The sequence below is a fragment of the Centruroides vittatus genome, unplaced genomic scaffold, assembly GCF_030686945.1.
Source record: "Centruroides vittatus isolate TY-2023 unplaced genomic scaffold, ASM3068694v2 contig_1162, whole genome shotgun sequence".
Taxonomy (NCBI): Eukaryota; Metazoa; Arthropoda; class Arachnida; order Scorpiones; family Buthidae; genus Centruroides; species Centruroides vittatus.
The window spans coordinates 270,867-297,418 of NW_027120748.1; the positions used below are offsets into that span (position 1 = coordinate 270,867).

A 26,552-nucleotide genomic window follows, 5' to 3' on the forward strand; every position below is an offset into this window, starting at 1 on the left:
ATTTACTTAAATATAAGTTTGTAGCTTATAAACTTAAACTTTAATATAAATATATTAAATTTTAAATAATTTAATATGCGTTTTTAGTAGTGCTATTTGATTAAAGTTCAGTAGATTTGATATAGTTCATTTCTGAGTAAAATGACATGAAAATTTCAGAAGATTCTTCATAAGATTTGGTAGGAAAGTTTGAATTAAAATGAATTTCTCTACATTTTGTTTGGAGAAATTTAAAGACTTTAAAAATAAAATTTAAAATTTGTCGAATTTGCTCTTAAATTTGTATCCTGTAAGCGAAATTAAAGCACACCCTTATACAATTTGTACGATTTTATTGCTGAAATTAATATACAAAGATGTACACAATGACGGTATTCCGTCTTCGATTCCCAGTAAATAAATACATTCAAGAAAAATTGTTTTACTAACAATAAGAGCCAATTAATCTTCATTCATCCTAGGAACTGTACAGGCCACATAAAAGAGATTCGGAGGTCATCTTTCACCTGAAACCGTTCGAAGTCACGTGATCGTTGTACCCGGCAGCAGTTTCTCTTTTGGGATGAAAATACGGCATATATCGGTTGAGAGACAAATTTTCAGTAGGTGGTCTGACTGGATTTGAGTTAAAAATTAAACCGGAAGCGGACGTAGCCCATTGCGTCCAAAGATGAGGCGATAACGCACGTGCGGTATATAGTTGTGGGTGCACTAGCAGATTACATGTATCTCCGGCCATGGGAAGGCCCGGAGAGGGCTTCCACATAAATGGCGGCCTAGCAGGAATTCCTAAAAGTCCCGGATGATCTCTAAGTAGGAGACAGCTGAGGTCGTCCGGTCTGTCTGGATCTAAAAAGGGCCTGAATGAAGGATGAGTTAAAGTATCTGACAGCAACGTTTCCATTGTCTCCCTATAAGGAAAAAATTAAAATGTTATTTTTCTCACTAATTAACGAAAGCTTGAGAGTATTTGGAGATTTTAGATTAAAATATTTAATTGTAAGTCTAAATTAGCTTAAATTTTTAACAAAAAATTGATTGCAGAGATGCGTAGTTATATTCATTACACCAATACATCTAAGTTTATAAATTTCTTTTAATAATAAGATATTGTTTAACTTTAGTCCCTCATTACACGTATTTATAACAGGATTAATTAAGATAAATGTTCTCGACTTATTTCTATTAAAAATTTCAATTTTAATCATATAATTTTTCCTATTGACGCATCTAGCTTTAAATATCAAGTTGCTATAATTTTCCAAAACAAAATTAAAAATCTGCCTGCTTACTACGCCCTTTAACCTAATTTTTTTAAGTGTAGCAAGTGCCATATGAATTTAGATTTGTAGTAAGACTGTATTTTGTTATTTTTCCCACAACAGTAGACATTGCATTCACTTTTATAACGTTAGGGGACCTGTGTATTTCGGTGATGGAACGAAACGTACCAAAATATCTGATAATTCACCAATTTATAAACTTTAAAATAACTTTATTTCAAGATAATCTATTCTGTATTAAAGTCTTTATTACCATATTCCAGGACTTAATTCTATACAGCGCGATTAGATGTAACCTAGGCAATACTGTTTTACAATTTGGTAGAGGAGAGGAACTCCAAATAGTGAAAAATTTAAATATGTGAGCCGTAGAATCATAACGCGAGAATCTAACTTTCAGCGTATTTAGTTTATATGCTGAGTGTATAAGTCTATCGTAAGTCTATAGTAGCAATACATTTTATGAGCAGTCTCACTAAATGACCGTCTTTTGAAGATCTCAGATTTGTCATTCTGTGGTGACATCGATGAGGTTCAACTAATGGGGTCATAAACTAGTACATCATAGGGCCTATAGGCTATCTAATAGCCTTGTAATCAACCAAGAAGGAACAAGTACTTCTGAAGGACTGATACTATCGTCAAAACCGAAAAACGAACTAGTCATATTTATACACATAACAAAATAGATCAATTCTACTTCTTAATCGTAAAACAAGAAATGAAATAAATACTTTTTAGATGATATTAATCTTAACGGAAACAAATTTACTAAAACTTTGTCACAAATCGAAGATATCACATCGTCAAAGTCATTTCTTTCACGTATTATGGTCAATGATAACAAAGGACACGAGGACAAAGGATAAGCTTTAAATCGAATGTGGATAAAGTTCACCAAAAATAATTAGGCCTAATCCAATTTTGTATTTATATCTAAGAACAATAAGGATGAGAAATTCGATTCTGATTTAGATTCGTGTCTACGCATCCATAATAAGCCGCAAAAGGATTCTTGCGGGAAATTGAATCGTTTAATTCCTGAGAATCAAGAATGATTTATAAATTGCACGAAGTTATCTATGATCATTCTTAGATATAATTATAAAAAATGAGTGACTTAACAATCTTACTTGGAATAGCAATTTTATTTAACTTTATTAACCATTTTAAGACAATGGTTAATCCATGACCAATTAAGAGCTCAGTTTTAGACCTAAACTCTCGTAACTCTTTTACCTTAATAGGAAATATTTGAAATTAATATAATACTATTTCCTTTGGCTTAAAGTATTTAACTAACGCTTACCGTTACTTAATTCGTCTTAATTTTCTATTATATCGATCAGAGTTAACGAAGATGTGTTCATAGAATGAACGAAAGAATTTTTATAAACATTTTCTTCAAAGCTTTAAATTAAATCGTTCTGGGATATAGGATTTTAATTAAAAATAATAAATCATCACACTTAATAATTACAGTTTTATTTAAATAAATTCTGATGTTTTTACTTTGATTATCTCCTGGAAAATGGTCGCATATTAAAATGTTATTTGTTCTTTTCAAAGATTTCAGTCGAGCCTTTTTTATAATTTGGATGAAGCTCCTTATATGTTCTTACTCATGGAGATCGATCTTATTGAACAGATCATATTTGAAGATCAAAATGAAGTAATATATTCCAATAGGAACTAAACGCGTTTAGAAAAAAAATGCAATTTAAATCAACTTTCGCCAAATTTTATATTTATCTCAAACGAAAGCACGATACAAGTTTATTACATAAAAATTAATATATCAAATCATATATAAATTAATAATTATACTATATATATATTTTAAATGATCTAAAGACGAATTGAATATTGATTTTTAAACGTAAAATTATACATAGGCCCTATACTCGTATTCTAAATAAACTTATTTTTCTAATTAATTTCTTTATGTATATTTATTATAATGGAATATAATTTTGGAAAATGAATAAAATAAGACTACTTGTAGGAACAATGGATATATTATGCGCAATAATCAAATATTAATATACCGGTAATATTAGATAATGGTAGATAATATTAGTTATTTATTACTGTCTAAGTAATAAATAAACATTCGAAGTTATTATTAAAATATACAATTTTTCATTTTTAAACTATCAACCATCATACTTATGACAACTGCACTGTACTTTAGTGATAAAGATCCTAATGGTCTATAATGTGTTTTTTTTTCTTAAAAAATAAATAAATAAAAAGATATTTTTAACCCAAAATCTATATTTGTTTATTTATAATTACTATTTTAAATCTGTATTTTGCTCTTTTTAAATTAATAAACTCTCAAATTCGCCAACCATTTAAGTTAGCGACTGCAGGATCTTGGATCCATTTTTAACTTCGAATTCGTCAAAGCCTGACTTCTAAGAACAACTAGTAATTTGCAGATAAAATGACAAGCGAATCCTCTTCGTTAATGTGATGACATCTTCTTAAGACAATGTCAAATGTCAGAGTTGAAGGCCCTACAATAGAGCGTTGGGTGCTATTCCATCTGGTATTCTTCGCGTCATTTGGACCCCACGCAATGTCTCGGCTGCTGCATATGGAGTGGGCCACCAACTAATTGCAACTCCGGCGACATCTTATCGAATTACTTCAACTCTCGGTACTCGGGAGCCTTCTCAATAATCCATGACACTTCCTGTCCCGACCCACCTGAAGTATGACTATCCCGTCCTTAACAAGACTTGTCCAAAATTGAAATGGGCCAGGGATAATATGTTTGTCTTGTTGAGATGCGGATGAGGTTCCTTGGTATGTTGGTTTAGATATTCCTGGATCTATTTGTCAACAGAAGGAAATGTTAACTATGCCCACATTCGAGTGACGACCACCCGTGGGTTGACACTCTTAGTTACAAAACTGTAAATCGTCTATAATTAATAATTACGTAAATAGAAGTTTTTGCTTACTGCGTAAATATTTTTGCGCCTTTTAAAATATATTTAAGTTTACAAAGAAAAAAAGAGTTTCCATTGGATATATCTATTTCTGAAATTACGGCTTCCTACCAAAGTTATGAGCTTGGAAATTAATACTTGTAAAGAGAAATTTTAAACAAAAAATTCTCACAAATTTCACTTCTGGTTCCTAAAATATTACCATAAGAATTTCTAAATTTTGAAGAGTTCTCATGCAATATTATTTAATCTTTTACTAAAACGATTTCAATATTATAGAAGCTTTATAAATAAAGCTAAGTTCTTAGGCTGTTTAAAGCGAAAATTAATTAAACAAATTAAAAATATTATGCAGAAATTTGTAGAAGGAAATTTTAACATCTGAGCTATTTTATTTAATCTAAACCTAGAGAAATTATATTTTAATCATTTCTCTTAATGGAAATAAAGATTTGATAGAATAGTGGTCTGGTTATTTGTAAGCAAAACACTATATCCTTGTATTGTAGAGATCATAATAGAGTACAAAAATAACTTGTAAGTTGTATGGATGAATTACTTTGAAATAAGCAATTTCGGCGGCAGTATCAAGAGCGCTTTTGTGGAAACCGACTCCCTCGTAATAAGCGAGTTTAGACTTAATTCCAACTTCTAAATTAAAAGTTTTGTTATTAAAAATGTTTGTAACTTTTATAAACAAAATTTAAACGAAATGAATGCTTTGAGAAAGAATCATTCAAGAATATTAATACATAAAACAGTCCAGAATTAGAAGAGTTAAAATATTATTAACAAATATAATTATAAAACAGTCACAATTTTAGATGTAAACAATATTAATACATCCAAGATACCGAGATTTAATGGTAACAACGGGAATTTTTAGTTTCCTGTGTCAAAAATTGATCAAATTGAAGTTTATATTCTATTTCACGTAAATGTAAATAGTTCTATTAAACATTAACTGACATATATGAATTAAAAGTTATCTGAGAAAATCTATAATCAATAATTTTGTAATTGATAAAATTTCATTTTCATAAAAGTTGAAGTCTTATTTTTACATTTCACTTGCACAGAATAGTAAAACACAATATTAAAATCTTTCACATCCCTCACTCTTTTTCTTTCTTCATTCTAAATGTTTGAGTGGGCTTTACCCTTTAATAATAATATAGTTTGCAGAAGTATGGAAGAATATGATTAATTTTTAAAATAAAATAATTTCAATCAAAAATTCTGCCATTTTTATATAAAATAATCAGAAAAAAAGAGCAATGAATTATGAGAGAGAAAAAATGGAAACTTTCATAAACAAGTTTTACATGTAAAAACATTGATCTAAACTATTTTAAGGTATAATAGTTAATGATGTTTCTTTTCAGAATTCCTCTTCAGAATATACAAAAATACTTTAGCATAATTAAGAGTTGTATTAGACTAGATAAACTGTCTTTTCTTCTCAATTTGATATTCTTGGAAACAAATATTTACGTTAAAATGTAAAAAAAAAAAACCCAAAGATTCTACAAACATACTTTTGATATTTTATTAATTTTACATCAATTTTTTTTAAACGAAATAAAAATTTTTCGGCTCTTAAAAATGATAGCAAAGGCTATTTATAAATAAACAAGTCGATGTTTTATTATTAGATAATATTGAAGTAATCTTATCTTAAGCTGAGAATTGCTTAAGGGGTGCTGTAATTAATGCTATCATTTCATTACTGTAAAATACTTTGTTTACATTTTACAATTTGTTTTCTTTTTCTTGGTTTTTCAGTACAGTTTTTGCGTTCATTAATACTGTTTTTCGAAGTTATTAAATTTTAATTGTTTATAATTAACATGTGAACCGATTGAGACTATTATTTTTACATAAAACTTCCGTGAGTTTTAAGTAACTTATAGATGCAGTTACTTGCGGTCACGGAAGCTATTTAAACAGATGATGGAGGTGGGAACAAAGCATCTTACCTTTCGAACTCGGTTAAACGTGAAGAATCTCGAAAACCTTTGGCAAATGGGTTACTATCAATCTTCAGCTTCGTTATCTATTAAAAAGAAAAGACTTGTGTATTCAGTAGGTCACGACCCCACTAATCTGATAGTTTACGGTACAAGTTGTAAAGCACTCATAAGCCAATCTAGAGTTTCCAGATTGTAAATGTCAACAACATAAATTACGATTTGAAGCTAAAATAAAGTCTGACAGATCACCAATTACGTCGTGTTGCACCTGGAACTACCAAAAAAGACCCCCGCTGCTGACCAATAAAACACCTTCGCAGGGACAGTCCTGGTGTGGTCTACGAGTGACATTTCACCTGTCTCTTATAACAGCGGGGAAATTTAATTACCCTATATATAAAAATATGTCTTACCAGTTGATTTTGATATGCTGTTACTGCCGTAAATACCGTTTCTGGAAAGACGTAAGTCCGGAACTCGCTCGATTGCAATTCTGTTATTTGATTGTTACTTGGACTTCTAACCAGATGAATTCTCGGTTGATATTTGTGCATGGAGTTTAGAACTATCTGTAAATATACAAAAGAAAAATTCAAATTACTAAATTATTCACCATTAATAATTAAACTTTCATCTAAAACCGTGAATAACTATGTTAAATATAGGCATAGAAACGGTAACATAACAGGCTTTTGTATCGATATAATGTAATTTTTATTGGTAAACTTTGAAGTAAAATAATGCATAATTATTAATATAAAATTGATTTATTATCAATTTAAAATTGAAATTTTTTTATTCACAAAATGGAGAAATTTATAAGTTAATGCATATTAATATAATTGTAACTTGCAGAAGTTTCATTATTTAAGATCTTTATAAAATTATTGATCAATTTATTCGAGTAGAAGTTAATAGTTCCATGAATATAAAATATCAAGTCCTTCTTTAGAAACAACGATTTAATGCTTTTCTAGCAGCAAACCTTTTCATTTTGTTTCAATCATTGTCCAACCAACTAGTTTTTCTAACTGTCACTGATATACGACTCAGAATTTAATCACATCTTGTTCCTCTTATACACCATCTGTTTCGCTTCAATCGCTATAGGTAGCGTGATCTGTCACCATATCTCAGGCCTGGAAGGAAAAGTGCCGCCCTTCTGAAAGGCCTCGGCTCTTAAAGGCCCATCAGAAACTTGTTTGTTTAACTACTAAACTTAAAATATACTCACATGTCCTTGGTCGTCCATCTCGTTATTTGTCAGTTTTACTTTCTCAAAAGACACAACTTGCTTGCGAAGTTGGTCTCCTGTGAAAGGAGAGTCGGGATGGAGGTAGAGGCGAGCAGGAGAGGGGGGATCTGCTTTGCCTGCCACTAGCCACGATGATCGATGATAGGCATAACGATACCTCTTATTGTCTATGGGCACGATATCCAGTAGCACTGCATATTTGGTGTGGCTCTCACTCCGCTAAACGATATTCTCAGCGTTGGAAACATTCTCCTATACAAAATGAATTTAGTTTAGTTAATTATTTTTTTAATATTAAACTATATACAAGTAAAACATTCATTCTTACTAGATGCTAAATCGATAAACGAGGCTTCTAAAACGTCAAGTTACATTTACAATTAGAAACATAGACCTATATTTAATAATTTTCTTACATATAGGCTATATTAATGTATTCGTATTTCTAACATTTCATTTCAAAATTAATTCTCAAAAATATGTTTTTTTTTCACTTCTAAAATGTAATCAGTTATAAATAATAGAAAGATAGAATAATAAACTGAAAAAAATATCTATAGGCCAACTAAATAAAATATAAAATGGGGTTCCAATCATTAATGAGCTTAAACTGATAGACAGTTGTAATGTCTTCTTACTTACAAGAAAAGTTGAAATTTATCAAAAAAATTGGACCAGGAAACGAAAAACATTTTGGCACATTTAAACCATTTGTAGCTAAACGATAATATCTAATAGGTTTAATATAATTAATTATCATTCTCGTTGGACATTTATCTCGTTAAGAATCCACACGACAGTAAATAGTACAGTGTCGCATATTTTGAATTGCTGAAAGATTGACACGCAATGATTGACACACGCCGGAGTCTTTGCCAAAAAAATGAAAAAAATAGAAAAATTTTGTATCATGTTTCCATTTAAGAAAATTAATTATCCTAGAAAGAATGAGAATATATACGTAGTATTAATGAAATTGTAGTCATTAGATTAGCCTAATTAACTGGCATTAGCTTCTCTGCTTCACTTTTAAGTGAAGTAATTGCTCGAAAAGCTTAGATTCTTCATCTTCGGCTCGTCTTAATTATTAAGGACTTCTCGCAGTATATAAATGTTGAGATTGTCGCGTTTTTCTCTACGTTAAAGCCTTTTAAGTTAGTTTATTCGGCAGAGAAAAGTATTCTGGAAAATGTAAGATTTTTTCTTAATAAATAATGAGGCAAGTAAACCAAAGTTTTAAATTAACATTGATTAGTTAAAAATAGAAAAATTGCTTATACTAAGCGAATTCTTAATGGAATAAGTGGTAATTGCTTAAAATTGTCTTTCGTTTAGAGTCTAATGAGACGAGAATAAATCATGTTACGTGGACCTAAACGAATTTCCTAAACAGCAAAATTACGTAATAAAAAATTTTATTTTTAAAATTCATTAATTGTGTCTAATGATCCCTTCAAATTCGGTTATTAAATTAAATAAAAATTCATAAAGAATTTTAAATTATTTTCTACACTATCTCCAAGTTGATAAGATAAACAGCTTTTATAATTAGAATAACACTCGTTCTCGTAAGAATAAATTAACTTATTGATATTTTAAATGCAGAAAATTGAAAGAAAAATAAGCTTATATTTATTTAAAATTTGTCACGTTCTTTCTTAAAACAACAAAAATTAGGTTCCTTCAGTCTCAATAATTAAGTCATAAACTGAGACATAAAAAATCGAGATAATAGGTTTATCTTTTAGTCATACCGAATGCCTTCCTGTGCTATTTAAGTAGCCTGTAGGCCTATTCTGGTGCAGAATCAGGAGATGCCTGTTATCGTCAGTCTCTTATCTTGTAGGTCTCGTTTTAAGTGTTTTCCGTCCGAGCCATTAAGCTTTACAGACAAGATTCCTTTGCACTCCATCCAAAGTCCTGCACTTATTTTACGTGACATGGCTAATCAATTAGCATTTTCCCTTCGCGGCATTCGAAATAATTTTTTATATTTTTATATCTATAATTTTATCGTTCAATGGCGCAATTCGTTTCTAAAATTGAATCTTAGTCCGGTTATAACGCTCTTATTTTTTTCTGAATCACTGAATTAACGACGTTAGTCTAAATTTTGATTAGACTAACGTCTTAAGAGTTGATTAGGATAAAAGTTTTTCGTGTATATAATGAAAATTATCGTAAAAAAAACGATCTAAACTCCATAGGCTGATGATCAAGTATAGCGCTTGTATGGTATCTGGAAGGAGCTTCCCACTCATAAATAACTTGTGATTAAACTTAAAGAATGTAAAATATACTAATCAGTTATAAATAAATAAGTAAATTGGTTAATTACAATTAATTTTAAAACAGATTTAAATGATTTAAACTCTATTTATCCAACAGCAAAGCGAATGCATGCGAAGCCTTTTATTTTTTAGGTGTTTTTTTTTAGTCTAGTTTCCTTTGCTATAAAAACCAGACTTTCAAGAAGAAAACAGAATTTAGAGAAAGAGATTTTTCTACTATAAAAATAAAAACAGCTGTAAAGATAGACCTTTAGTGTAAAAGCTATAGACCCATAGGAAAAAAGGAAAGTAGTCTAAATCTATGTAATTGGAAAAATAAAACACCTTAAAAGCATCGATACCGTAAAAAATAACATTTAGATAAAGAAAATAAACGTTAAAACTATAAAATATTCTATCATTTATAATATTTGTTTATTGGATTTCGCTTATTTTACTCTCTTTATGAAGAGCCTTTTATGAAGTTGTTCTTATTAATTATGTTTAAAATAATCATAATTAAATATTTTACGACAAAAAAGGACAAATTTCCTTAATTAAAATTAAGAAATTATATGTTTAAATTTTAATTTTTTAAATCTGAAAATTATAAATTTATAGTAAATTTACATAGAGGATTAGTGCTTAGAAGTAAATTATTATATTTATGATTTATTTATATAAAAGTTAATTATATCTTTTTAGATCTTATCAAAATTAAGCTTATCAGAAAATAAGATTTTGATAGTGAAGCAGAAGAAATTCTTTTTGTCATGTCATATCAAAAGCACCTGAAAGTCGAATTCGAAGGTAGACAGTACTGATGAGGATCGATAGAAGTTGTCGAGGATGGTTGTTAATACGTATCAAATGGACAATGACAGGTGTTAGGACCTTATTCTAGCGCCAGATTAACCTGTGACTCAGGCTATCACGGAGATAATAAGTGGATGAGATGCTTCTAATCTTAGTTCTGATTGGTCATTGCTATGACATATGACAAGATTACGTTGTCCAATCAATCAAAACACATCCGGTAACAATTTTCTCTCTCCTGACAAACTTTTCCTCTTTTAATCAGATTTAGCTTTCTTCCATTTTCACCAAGTACTTTATAACCATGACTTATTTATTAGTAAGCTAATTAAGAAACTAATATTGCTTTAATAAACGTTCATAAAATTATAGTAACATTCGTATTTCGTCTACATAAAAATTAATGCGAATTCTTCGAGTAACTATTTCGTGTCAAAGTTTTAATTTTGATAAAAAATAGCACAGATTTAAAGGCAGTTTTTATTATTTAGTATAATACCTACAGTTTAATATTGTTTTAACTGTTAAATAAATTAATGTATAAGAGCTTCGAGCGGTAGAACTGTTGGAAGATAAGAGGAGCTTTTCGTAATGGAGAAAAATATTAGGTTGAACGTCAGTAAGAACCGAGCCTTATATTGACATTTTAAAACGTCACTTAGTAGCTTAACTACTATGAAATCTGGCGAATGATTTAACCTGTAAATAATATGCTTAATATTTAGAAGCTCTGGATAATTAAGTGCAATTGTTTGTATCAAAAAGAGTCTCCGGCATCCAATGAAATCAGCCAAGCGCTAAAAAATTATGTTGAGACAAGCAAGATTGCCAGAAGAAAACTAAAGATAACACCTTTTTTTACTGTTCAACGAACTCGAATCATCATAAAAGTTATTTTGAACATTCCTCGAATTTGACGACTTTCACCTCTCTCATTCGGACAAGGCGATTTCCTAAAATCTCTTTAAGGATTTCAACCCATTTCACCTTCTTTTCTTTTATCTAAATTCTTTTTTTCCCCCTGATCTTCAGATTTACTTCCAAAAAATTTCGATCGAAGATACAATTTGCTCTATTACATATATTGCTCGAAAATGTAGGCTAATGTAATAAGAGATGAACTATAATTTTTAATTAGATTTAATGAATTAAGACAGATTTTGGTCCGTTGTTTGTTTACAGAATATAATTAAAACTCTAGCAGTTATTCAAGAGAGCACAATTAATGAAAAGCCATTTCTGATTGGATGAGATTTTGTTGCCTGGCAGACTAGAGCCAGCCATCGACTGACATAGACCACAGCTTCCAAAAATTTGATTTAAATTGCTTACTTCCAGAAGGTGGAGGATGTATGGGTGTAAATTTAATATCAAGTCTGGGAGAATGGAATTATCATAGTTTCTTCTCATCTGTCAGGTGTTATCGGTATTGAAACTAACCACGAATATTCTTTTTTTCTTTTTTTTTCTTTCTTGGTTCTTATCGATTATTTTCTAACTATTATTATCCAGGTTATCTTGAAGATTTCCAATTCATTTTTAAAATAGGTTACTTTTCCTTTATGTTGATAAATGGAGCAATTCTTAATTTAAAGGTTAGCTTAGGTCTGGATACATATTAAAATATAAACGATATTAAATTAAATTTAAAGTTTATTTTGCAAAATTCTTTAAACATAAATACCTTTAAACGTATTTTAATCGTTATAATTAATTAAAATCTATAAATTTTAGTAAATAATCCATTACTGATACATAATATACACAGGCCCAGCTAGGCCTATATACTTTAGATATGATTTTAATAAATTTGAGTTTTCCTGAACAATATTAAAATACATTTAAATGAATTTCATTATATTCTAATTTAATAATTATACTAATGCTGACTAAATGGTTATTTAAATATAGGCCAAACCTAAAGGAATTTCAACAGCCAAACTCTTCAAATACCAAAGTAAAAATGGGTTAAGAAGCGAATAAAATTAAATCTATTGAATGGATAAATGTATATCTTTTAAAATAATTTAGTAAAGTTAACAGTTTGCTATTTTTTATACGTTATTTTAGGTATAAAGAACAAGCTTTTATATCAGATACCGGTAGGAGAGGATCAATAAATTTCCTGAGAATAAAGAACCGAATATCTCCGCATTCAGCATCCATTTGATCCATCTGTGTGCAGGTGAAGCAGGGTCAGATGGCGTCACCTGAGATCTGAAAGAAAACTTGAAGAAACCCATCTGGTCCACTGTGTTTGCTTGTAAACCATTCAGCAAAACTATTGAATTTTACTGTCACGCCTATCTTACATCTAGTTAACCATAGTAGTGGAGTAGTGCACGTCACAGCAGAGTTTTACTTCATTAGCTCCCATTGTAGTAAAGTCTGTAAGCCACCACAGGGCGGAGCAGACGTCGCCAAAGGGGCCAGAGGTGGAGTTGGACCCTCCTCTACTTCTACAACAGTCATTTTTATGAGAATGACAGCATCCGTGTCATTCGAGGTAGGGTCTAGCGTAAATAGAAAAATAGAGGGTATCGAGGTTCAGTACTAAATGGGAAAAATAGAGTGCATGCTGGTTCAGTAGTACATAAGAGGGTATGGAGTTTATTCTATGGTCTTTTAAATAGGTGAAGTACCATAGAATACATGTGTTTGTAATGAGAAAACACGCAAACAACAAGCTGCTCTTTCAATGAATTAACATATGGCATTTAAATTTCAATGTTTTATCATCTGAAAAATAAATATTGTAAAATAAAAATTAACGATCCTCTCTTAATTGACATTAATATATTTTCTAGAAACTCCATTTTATTTATTTATTAAATTTACGATTTAAATTTCTTCTATAATAAACCTTTATGTTTACAATTGTCATGAAACAAAGAGTTTTTGTTAATTTATTCATTTTAAAATTTGTATATCCTATAATTTCAAAAACAACTTTTTAAAAATTAATAAAATTACGTTTGACATTATAAAAGAATAAACGTTTAAAGAAATAAAATAATAATTCTTCTACATATTATAGTATATATGAAAAAATATACTGTACTTTATACAGATGAAAAAAATCAAAGACATCCTTTACGAATTATTAAAATCCTAAATATATAATTTACTTAAATTCGGTCCTTCCTTAATGTTTTAAAGGTGTTAGTGTCTATCTTACACGATTTTAAAAAATGTACGCTTAGCAATTACAGTATTTTAATCCCGAAAGTTAGTAAACACAAGATCTTTATGGTAGATAAGGATCTAACGTAAACAGAAAATAAAAGATATTTACTTAAGTTTGTATTGAAAGAACATGTACCGAAAGAATATGCTACAAACAAAGAAGAATTTATATTAAATAAACTGAATAAATTTTCTAAACTGTTATCGTACAGCGAACTTAAAGCTAAATATTAAAATTATTTCCTCTCGTACGTACAGTACAGTACAGCATTCATAGAGAATCTATAATAGAGTTATCTGTTATAATTCTACAATTGTGAAATCAGATTTATTTAATTTTTATTCTAAACATATCGAGATTTATAATATAGGCTATCATTAATTATATGTGAAATTATGAAATTTTTAATTTCTCATTTATGAAGAAAAGTAGGCCTATGTGGATGCGAGTTTATAGGCCTACATAATGTCAATAAAGGAAAAAAATTTATACGCCGATTTAATTACATTTAAAGGTATATTTATCTTTAAAATATTATTTTATAATTATTAAATATTATTATTTAAAATTCACAGTTAATTAAATATAATTTCTATCCACAAAATTTAATAATTTCTTTTTGCTACCGATCAACTGCATTTCTAGTGACATGCAATTTTTTGCGGTCGTGTAGGTGAGTGGAAAGCTCAAAAGTCATCACTGACTCATCGGTATTAAAGGTTTTCAAATGCCTAATGGTCGAAGCACAGATGTGAGAATAGTCACGTGTTATTGAACACGCAAACCATCTCGGACGTGACTCGAACAGCATTGTTGACACTTTCTCGAGGCTTATCCATCGATTATTCTTGCCTATTAATAGCTCTCACTTCAACTAAACGGTTAAATTAAAGTATAATAAATGCAAAATAAGCCTAGATGTTCAAATATTAAAATATCTTAATGTTTTCTGATGATTCTTTATATGATAATCGGTCCTGTCGACTATTTACTTAAAACTCGAGCAGTATTTTTCTATCCCTATTTTCATTCGTGTAAAGAATATTAACGCGTGCAATTTATTTACACGAAACCTTTGTTTTTATGTAGTTCTATAAGTCTAATTTATGACATATAGATCATTTAGTTAAGATGCCTTCGCATGTGACATCGAAATGCCTAGAAAACAGTAGGCCATTCAACTTTCACTGTATTTCTAAAACAGCTTTGTTTCTTGCGTAATTTTTTATAGTCTGTTTTTCTGAATACTTTTGAACGATTTTTTAATGTTTTAAGTAGATTTAAGAGCGAAGAAAATGCCCAAAAAATCGCACAAATACTATTTAATTGATGGTCCTGTATTCTTAAAGGCCAGTAATGGCGCTACGCACATAACTTAACGCTTTAAAAAAGTTGCAGTAGTAAAAAGGAGTAAAAATATAGTTTTGTTAAACTGCGGCATTAGAGTACTTGAATATGCCAAAGTCCAAAATAAACCAAAAGTTATTATCTACATTATTTAGTACAAGGTTCTTGTTACACGCTTACGACGTGTGCTATCGAGCGCATTCATTTTCGGATCTATTTATCTCGTAATTGGTTTCTCCAAGAGCATTTTCGTTCTAGACTTCAATGCTTATAATAAACATAGTATTTTTCTTCGTTGGCTGCGTTAAAAACTGTGATTCATCCTACTGAATTCCCAAAATGTTGAATCTCTTCATCGATTAAATAACTTAATAGTTCTAAGCTTAAGTTTAATTAAGAACTCAATCCTAACTTAATTAACAATAACTAGTTTATTCTATTTTTAATTAAATTAAGATTGAGTAAATTGGATTAAGGATAAAATGATTTAAATTTTAAGCTTGTTTTTAATCAAAAATTATAATTTCATAGTTTAATTTTGATTCGAAATGAAATTGTTGAATAAGTTTTATTTATATTATAAAATAGAAGTAAATGATGTATAAATTAAAAATAAAACAGACCTATTTACAGTATTTTTGAATACATTTTTAATACTACTAAAAAATAGGCCTGTTGTGTAACATAGGCTCATACCGCAAAATCCCAGATGTGCTATTGTTACGTAAGCTCTCATTTTTTTATAATTGTATAATGAATTGATATTAATTATTTAATATTTATAATCAAAAATAGATTTATTTTCATATGTCATTTCATTCGCACTTCATAAATTCTTTTTGGAGCAGCACAATTTTGAATCCTTATGCCTTATTTAGAGTAAAGTATAGTGCCAATATCTCGATAATGTGTAGTTTATATTAATTACTAAAAACTGTAAATTAAATAGCTACACTTTTTTTTATAACTGAACTTATCCTTACAATATTAATTCCATTTTTATCTTCTATAACGTTATTAAGTGCATAGGACCTGCAGTCTTTTGCATTTAAAGATAAGTCTGTGTAGATTTTAAACAATCTAAAGCTTTATTTAAGTTTAAAATAAGTTAATTAGCTATCAAATAATGACTTAGGACAATTTAGTACAATCATCATACAACTATGCTGTAAATTTAACATATTACTCACTTCATAAAGTATCCTATCCGATTACACTACTAGAGAATGAAACTGAATAACGTATATACTATATTTAGTAGTCTCAATAAAATACATTTTTCTAAGATTATTTATTATTTAGTAGGCCTACTTAAGTTTTTATTTATTATAATTTAACAAACACTAAACACAATTTGATATTATTTTAGCTTACATTAATCCTATCATCATTGATGCCACGATCATTGGAGAAACTAACTTTATAAAGTAAGATAAAGCATTGATTTAATTTAAATGTTTCTCGATTGCTTTATAAAAATAGTAGTCTATAGATCAACGCTTATTATAATTTTAATGTAAAGAATGCTTGCAATAGAGCTTATATAGTAATAGTCTAAGGACGTTTAAGATTAAAAAAAACTCCATTTAGATCTTATTAAAAACCTAACCACTACTTTTAACCTGCATCATTCTTCGAAAAGGACAGTCCATAACCTAATAGGATTCGTCACAGTTCTCGATAGGAGGTTTACAATAGGTTAGAAGGTCCGTGATTCAGCAGATCGAGCGAGAGAAGCCAAGATTAGATTATCTTTGTATTTATGAGGGTCTTTTGTCCGATGTTCAACGATACAAGTGTTAGCTTCAATATCCGGAATTAATCGTTAATTTTCCGGACTTTTTTCTGCGACATCCCCGTCTTGGACGTACCAAATGTGAGAACGCACGACGTGGGGGTGACGGATATGCTCCGTTGGACTCCCAGGACACGCTTGGCTGCTACCTCGACTTATGACAACGAATGGTTGCGTAGCGTTTTCAAGAGGGTTGATGAGACGCATTCAGATCCTTAACACAATTACCAGCCTAGGCCCAATTTGACTAACACGGCTGATTCACTGGAAAAGAAAAACACCTGCTAATTTCGGGCCCACTTTAAAATGTATTTTTCACAGAATATCCGTATTATATACAGTAGCTTGAATTAAAGCCAACTATTCGAAACGTTAGAAATTGATACAATACTTGCACAAGTCGGAACATATGCTTCAACTCATCTTCAATAAATTTTTAAATAATAAATATAACTCAGATGTAAACAATAAATAATACAGATAGGATCCTGGATAAACTAAATCTGTAGTTTTCTTTTCCTTGAATAAAAAAGAACTTGGAATCTTAATAGTTCTGATGGAAAATTATAAACTTAATTTTCGATAATACTAAATTACTAAATAAAAATATATCTTGATCAAAAATATTTTCTGTATTTTTTTTAAACTAATAATTATCAGTCAATCACAGCGTTATCTCATCTCGAAATTATCTTTTATCCGTTCTTAATGAAATACTTTAAGATTTAAAAGTAGTTTAATAGATTTATTAACTTATAAAGTAATTTAAATCTTTGATTTTCTTAATAAAATTTCATGAAATTCTTAATAAACGAGTTTATAAACTTTCTATTGACAAGTTGACGTAGGCGATTGATTTTATAAATTAAATTTCAACGTGTCACTAAAAGGCTTTACTTAATGATTTCCGTAATTGCTTTCATTTATCAAAGTTTAGTTTCAGATCACACGTTAATCTATGCGCTGTCCATCTTCACTTAAGTGACTTTTGCATTTAACTAAGAGGTGGGAAAGTAGAAAAATAATCAAAGATTTTAGTAATGTGGCATCCGTATACTTCTCTTGAAAACTACTGCTTATCGTTCAACAACTTCTCCTCAATCAAGGATAAACCGGTAAAAACGTTGATCAATGCTGTCAGGAACTTATATCGGATTTCTAAACAAAGATAGAGCTAAAGTTTAGAAGAACTAAGAAAGTATTTCCATTGTTTCCAGTGTTCAATTGATCGAATTCTTCTTCAATTCGCAGCTCTAAATTCAAATTTTAATTACCTCCAACATTAATAAGAACATATAAAAAGAAACACAATTAAAATAAATTATTAGCTGGTTGTATTTAATTTAAATAAAGTGAAAAAAAGATAAACGAACTTTAGTGATTTTATCTATTTTTTACAGATCCTAATCATATTTGCATGTATCTGAATACTAATTTGAAAAGGACCAATAGGCTTCGAGATAAGAAAGTAAATTTGACTTTCTATAGAACTTATCGTTACAACGGAGCATACAAAGAGCATATTTTTGACAGGATCCTAATATATCTAATTCGAAAGCCGATAGAAGAGAAGATAACGTGGTTAATTTGACGATTTCTCTTCCAAATTCTAGGCTTGGAAAATCGATTATAAACACAAGATATAAGGCCTAGCAGTGCGTGGAGGAGACATCAATGGTCGCAGATGTCGGAGATCTTCTCTCTATACATCACTGTCTAATGGACTAACGGTAGCGTTTAAACAGTGGACGGTATTGTTGTAAAGCTGCCACTCACTCTATTCGGTGTGTCCAATCAATGAATTATGCTGGCTACAGGCAGCATAACAAATAGGCCAGCAATTATGCCGAATTTAACACAACGAGATATAAATGCGATAAAACACATCTAAGTTTTCTCTTTGTCAGAAAATGTCAATCCATAATTACCAGTTATCAATAAAAGTAATTGTGACTCCGACTAAAAATAATTATTTGATTTTATTTTTTTGGTCAAAATTAAAGTTTCTTTACTAAGAATTTAAGCCTGAAAGTCTATAAGATATGTCGAACAACTATTCTCATACAAACAGCCAATAACATCTGCCTCTACTAGTCAATCATTGATGGCTCCTTTTTCACCTGTCTAAAATATCATCTTATACACCTGGCTCAATAGTAATTTTAGAAAGCTCACTCTATAGGCCCAGCTTTATCCTTTAATGAAATATAAACTTTTATATATCAGCTTTTAAATCTGAAAATCTTTTTTAAAAAAGGAAATATTGATGTCAAGAGGAGAAATCGTTAACATAACAGAATTAAAAATCGAACCACACAATATACTACACTACACTTTTTAATATATAGTGTATATTATATTGTACTCAGTGCCGGATTAACCGATTGACTAATAAGATAAATGTCTAGAGCCCGTAATTCCGAAAGGTCCGGCTTCTTATATATCTTTCGTTGTACCAGAAATTATATTAGTGTTTATTATTAATAAAAAATTTAAATGGCATTATTTAATATTTTTTTAAAAGCAACTTATTTAAATAGGACCCAATTTAAATTTTGTCTAGGGCCCGCTAGAGACTTAATCTGACACTGATTGTACTATACTTATACACTGATTAATGTAATGTACAGCTTATTCAGAGAATTTCTTAAGACGATGCAAATATATAAGTTTTTTGAAGGTTTTAAGCAACGCTTTTCAACTCATTCGGTATTTGAATAATACGAAACACTAAAAATTTAATTGATATTGTAAAATTATTAAAATTGATAGTTAAATCTAGAATCTAAGTTATAAAATAGGAAATTCAACTTATTAGTAAGAAACTATTTAAGATTTATATACAATCAAGTGGAAGAGAATACAGGTTATTTACATATAATAATATAGAAAGGGTTCATAAACCAACAAATGATAACTATAGCTGATGTGTGAGAATTTCTATGATGCTAAATAAGCCCTTCTATCTTTAATATATCTTTTATTATAATTACAGAGCCTCGGGTTATGCAGCAAGACATGCAAGTGCCGTAACTTTTTTTTTACATCGTTATCAACGTCTTATTTGTATACATTTTTTTACCGAGTTCATTTGACAGAATGAATGTCAGGAGAAGAGATTAATTACTTGATATTTAGATTCTTCTTAATATTTTGGCATTCTTAAATCGAATACACTATTTATAAACTATATTCGTCGAGCTATATATATAAAAATCTGTATCTTTAAAGTCTTTAAATAATCCTATTAATATATTAAAATGAATTAAATAAATAAATATAAGATGTAGCAAATTTATGACTTAAATTTAAAAATATAAATGAACTCATGTTTACTTAGGTTTAATGATGTTTGTGCAGACATACATTTTGAGTTAGAAATAACATTAATAGAAATAAATTAATTTCTTTAAACTCTGAAGAGAGGTTTTACAAGGGCGCACAGTATCTTTAGCTCTGTTTTATGAGAGAGCTGAAGATACGTAGGCCTATTTAGATATGAATTAGCATGAAAAACTAACCTGCCGGATTTTGTTATAATCATTTCAGTTCCTAATTCGTGGAATTTCTCCCATAGCTCCTTGTTTTCTAAGTGGCATTCTGATTTCTTTAAACTATCGCTGTTACATCGAGGTTTTAATGCTTCGGTATAAGGATTTATAACTGTCTTTCCCATAGATTCAGCATTGTCCTCGCTATCGGATCTGCTATCTTCTACACAAGTACGTTCCGATTCAAAAATCGTTGGAGATGTAGCGGGACTACAGATAGGACTAGCTTCTTCCTTTTCTGGATAATCGACCGGCCATAAACCCACTTCGGATAATCCTAAAAGAAAACACAAGTATAAAACTTAATTATTATATATATTATTGACAATCTGGCAGGTTTTACGAGAAACTTTATAATAAATATGCGGAAAAATTAACATCATCATAATTCAGGGTTCTACTAATTAAACCTATTCTTAATACTTGTTTTTAAAGCCTTTCGTACGTTTAGGCTAATTGTTTGATACAATAAAGAGCGATTCAAACAAGGTTTCCCACACAATTAATTGACGTATTACATAAAATAAATTAATAAATAATTTACGAATTTTTAAAATAAAAAAAATGTATTTATGTGTAGGCAGGCCTATGTCTAACGAAGTCTTGAAACTAGATAAATGTGAAACTCGTAATTAAACTTTAATATATACTAACAAATACAATATTACAACTAAGTAAAGTAATTAAACATAGGCTACTACAATTATATATAATATCGTTGAAATTTTAAGAGAATTAAAGAAGATATTGAGATAAACTTTGTCTCGAAATGCCTATAGCATAGATCTAAATTTTATACCACAAACCTTTCAATTTTATCGAATTTACAGGAATATATTTTGATAGATAAAGGTTAAATAAAATAAATAAATAAATAAAAATGTAAACCTTTCATAATTATATTCAAACTGTATTTTTCGTTAAAAAAAATTACGAATAAATTCGATATAATGGAAACAATAATATTTGGAGAACCAATTGAACTTATCTTGAATGGGATCTGTTCGGTCAGAGCTCATATCATCCTCTTGAAATGATTGATTCTCTTATAATTTCAGATAGAAGTCCTCTTTCTTTTGTTGTCAGAGATCATTTATATATCTCGAACTTGTTCGGTTTTGTCACATATCATACTACATTATTATCATTTAATATATATATTATAGCTATTTCTTCAATAGAAAATATAATACGAATTGATTTAAAAGCAATATTTTTATGTCATTTTAAAAAAAAGGCTTAAATTAAGGGAGTTAATCCACTTTAATGCTTAAAATTTTATAATTATCTCCCCTCATAAATGTTTCGGCAAAATTAAAAATATATTTTTTGTTATATATCTTTCTGCAGTTCATATAATGTTAAAGCAATAAAAACATTCGTCTATCCGAAATAAAAACATTGATTTGTATGGAATGCGAAATTATATTCCCTCAGGCAGCCACATATAAAATCTATTTACAATTGTGGACAGTAAATAATAAAATACTTTATTAAAATTTTAAAAAATTGATTTATATGAAGGCGTGATTACTTATTAAAATTAATCTATAGGCGGTAAATATCTATATGCTTTCAGTATTCTCGCATTTTTAATTAAATTATACACGTGTTTAAAATTAAAATTAATTGATTTCTTTTAAATAATATTCTCGATTTTAAAAACAGAATTTTTTTTTTTAAATTCTATTTTAAAAGTTGAGCAAAAGATAATGAAATCTTCGTTCGAATTTTGTTTACACTTATAAAAACAATTAAATTCTCTTCGAATTTTAATGGAATTTCATAAATAATCATTTTAAATTAATTTTAAAACATAAATTAAGATTAAAAATACGTTTTTGTTATGATTCCGATATCTGAATCTAGTTAAACTTTAGGCCAATAAATAATAATGATGGCCTAATCATAACATTACCCAATTTCTCATCTCATCAATGTTTTAAGGAAAAAATTACCATCATTTTTCGTTAATTTCGATCAAAATTACACAACATTGCTAGCAATTATCCGCAAATTATCTTCCTATGGCATTGGATTTTTTTTTAATAAATTAAAATTTATAGATCAATTTTTCAAAATAAATTCCACTTATTGTAAAGCTTAAATCAAATAATTCGAATAAAAAAAAATAAATAAATTCACATAAAATAAGAGCTTAATATAGAAAAAATAAGGTTAAAATATGAAGCCGTGTTTCTTGATAAATTATAACTTAATTTAACCGGAGTTTTCGTCAACGCAGTTGACATTTAATATTTTCGATATTCGGTGACAATATATTGTCAGCTTTAGTTTGAATCCTATTTTATCTTTAAGGCGTGTAGGCCTGCTCTTCGTGGTTACTATATAATTACATTTAGTTTAACAGCGTACTTAATATTGGTCAAGGTGCATTACTAGTCCAAAATATCAGTGAAATTTAATCAATTATTAAATTAATTATAAACTAGATTATTTTATAATTACTATATTTTTATTCTAAATAATGCAATTTTATAAGGAAATCGTTGAAAATTAATTAATACACCTTCCTTATAGGTTGTTAAAGGCTTCGATGTTACGAAATTAATCGCGAATTTACATGTAAATTGTGAAATTTCTGAGCTTTTTATCTTTTATATAATATATAAAACGAAATTTAGGAATTTAATTGTTTTCTTAACGTTTTAATTATGTTTTAAGGAACTTAATTCGATTTACGACGATTTCCTTCTTAAGAAAATAAGTTTATAAATTAAATTATTTGCATAATTACGATTTTAAGGGAGAAAAATTATTATTTTAAATTGTTTTAGAATTCAAAATGAACCAATAATGGTTTAAAATTCGATTTTTTTTTTTTTTTTTTTATGTATTAATAGCTTAAATGGAACTTTATCTGCGTGAAGATGCAATTGAGATTACAAAGACTCGGGCGACTTAAAGAACTGCCAAAAACATTCAAGTACATTTAAGGAACCATTGCCAATCAGATAAAACATGAGTAGAAAAGGGTAATGTGTAGGTAGCGATCCGTGCAAGAGAAGGGAGAAGTACCTGTCTCACTCAATCTTCTTGTAGCTGCAAATAGGACAGATGGGTCTGTGGCGAGCGCTCTTCTGTGCCACTTCTTCAATTTGTTTAATGGTTTCTCCACCTAGCCTACCTTTAAAAATGGTTAAATTCAGCATATCTGGTAAACTTAGCCTGTTTCCCTTATTATAATAGACTAAGTTCCTATAGTTTAAGGTTCAAAACGTAGATTTTAATTTTTACTAATTTTTTCCTGTGTTTTCCTTCGCATCCACTAAAAATCAATGCTTTTAAAGTTATGCTTTTTTTTTTAAAAAAAATAATTTATTTAGAATCCTATTCTTTTCTTCTTTGAAATTTAACATAAAACTTATTTTTATTCCGTAAATAATTATACTTGTCAACGAGAAGTTGCTTACTTAATTGCACGCTTCTAAATTTGAATATGATCACAATTTTATTAATGAAGAAGCAAAACTAATATATATATATATATAGAGGCCTAATATTAAAACCAAAATTACCAGTTAAGTAATTAATGGCAATACTGAAAGAGAAACTTTGACTATCAAACTTTTCAATGTAAATGCTGGCAATCTAGATTAGATTTGAAGCATGTGTCCCATATTAAATCAAATTACTCGTGCAAGAAATTTTCCTCAAATATGAAATAATTCATAATTTCGCTTTCAAGTTTAAAAAAAATATGAAAAATTTTTACAGTAAAGCTTCCGAAAATAGCAGAAGATATCCTAATATTCCTAAATTTTATATCGCTTATTTAAAAAATTAGACTAGACTATGATAACAGCATTATTAATTAATATAATATTAAGATAAATTAAGAAAATCAATAAGATCTTTGATAAAAGCATTAGAAAGCATTTTATGATGTTTACGCTTATGAATTTTTAACGCTTGAATTTTAAATAAATGCAAGACTTATCTTATTATAAAAAATAATAAACTTATAATTATATTATTGTAAGCATCATTAATAAATTTATAATTAATTACACTTCTTATCTTAGTATAAACCGTAAGATACAAGTCATACATTATATTAAATTTAGAACAAAATTTTCGTTTTGTAGAATTTAATTTAAATTTATGCCGTAAATTATAAATAATTATACGAAAGTAACACATTTTTCTATTTGTTACAGACCTGTAGGCCTGTTTAAGTAGGGTTTTTAAGTTCCCAAGCGTGTAGTTTAATAACAGTTATGGATTTCAAATCTAAGAATTTAGCCTTCAGGCTTGACTCGATCTAATTATAAATGAGATTTTAAGTCATAAATACGTTTTTGAATGCAAAATAAGGCACTAAAACTAAAATGGGTTATAGAAGCCGGTCGTTTTAAAAATAAGTTTTAGGTCTCGTATATACAAATTTGATATTTTACACGTAACTGTGAATATGAATTATTTGCAAGTCACTTATTAGTGACCCACTGTGAAGTGATGAAAGAGTTGCGCAGCACGTCACCGAATTTTAATAGGCGTTGACAATCTGCAAACACAGACACGGCTTGTTTGTTAAGAACAATGTTGCCTATCATCACCCACATACTCTTAGACTTATATTAGCACTGCTTTCCAGAAACAGATGCAATATTACAAATATCTTGCATACTTACTCATATATCATTGTAACAATCTCAATCTAAACCTTTTATATATACAGGCCTACAGATTATGCGATATTTACAAGCAATTTTACTATTATTTTCATTCATAACTTCTCGCTGTGTCGTTTAAGAAGCAGATTAATGCCCTATTCAATTTATAGTGTTTAAGCTGCCTATTTTAGGGCCCAATATTAATTAAATCATGAAGTACTAAATATTATTTAGGGTTTAGCTAATTATTTAATAACTTTGAAGTAAGTTATAACTTAAGATATATTATTTAAAGCCTGTGCTTATAATATTTGTTTAAAGAAAACAAATTAATAATAATTCGGCTCTTCATCAAACTCACTCAACAGAAAATTACAGAAATCTCTTTAATATGTTAAAAGAAACTTGCTTAATTTCCTGATATAATAAACTTATTTAATTTCCTAACTAGATCTAAATCGGTCAAATTATTAATTTGCCTGTCGGATTTAATTAAAATGACAAGTAAATGATTGTGATATTTTATAATTCAATATTTATTTCAAGCGAATGTATTTAAAAGCATTTATAAATCGAGAATAAATTTTTATCCTGTAAAATTTTAATTAACATCGATTAAAGTTTTAAATAAACTAAAAATATAGGTTTAGATATGAATTATTCTTATAACTAGATGTTATTAATGTTTCTTATCAGATAAAGGATCCTGTATTTTTGTTTAATTTCGTATGCCTGATATTTCAGGATTCGATAAAATAATTCATAAATTTTTAAGATCTTCTTATCTAAATAAAATTGGGTTTTTTTAGTTTTAGTTAATAGCATATTAAAATATTTAAATATTAGTTTCAAAACGATTCATTGTAAATTTATAGTAATTCAGACTACTCGGAATTTTTAGATTTACAACAGATTAAACTTTCTCAGTTTGATTCACGAACGGCTCACGGCACTGGGCCTATTAATATTTTATTGCAATTGTAGATTTAAATAATTAATACAGAAATTCGGAGTAAAATCTTATTTAGATTAGACAAAGTACGGTAGAAAGAGCACACGTGAAAATTTTCCGGAATGATTATCGAATGACACAATGTTCCATTCCCGTTAAGGCTGTCGATTTAAGCTAAATTAGGCCTAAATATGTAAGTTTAATTCATTTTAAGAATGAGAAAGAGACTCACCTGTGGGGAGAGAGGCCTCATCAAGTTCCTTCTCGGCCGGTTTTTCTTTAGCCATAATCGCCGCTATAGAAAAATCGGTGGCTTTGGTCACCACACCTTTCGTCAGAGACGACTGCATGTTGCAGATTAACGGTTTAAAATCTGCTGTAATCACAAAGAAGAAGCATTTTTTGAGGATTTACATTCGAATCCCTAAAGGTAAATCGTCTATCACGTGTCAGGAGAAAGTTTCAAAGTTGCAGCTCCGAGAGTAGATGTTGCTGTAACGGAGGTTGCCGTAACGAAGTGTCAGGC

General features: G+C 28.8%; 1 pseudogene; it reads right to left on the reverse strand.

Annotated features, from left to right (window-relative positions):
* Positions 1–312: 312 nt before the first annotated feature.
* On the reverse strand, positions 313–26,552 carry LOC136981038 (T-box transcription factor TBX20-like; annotated as a pseudogene).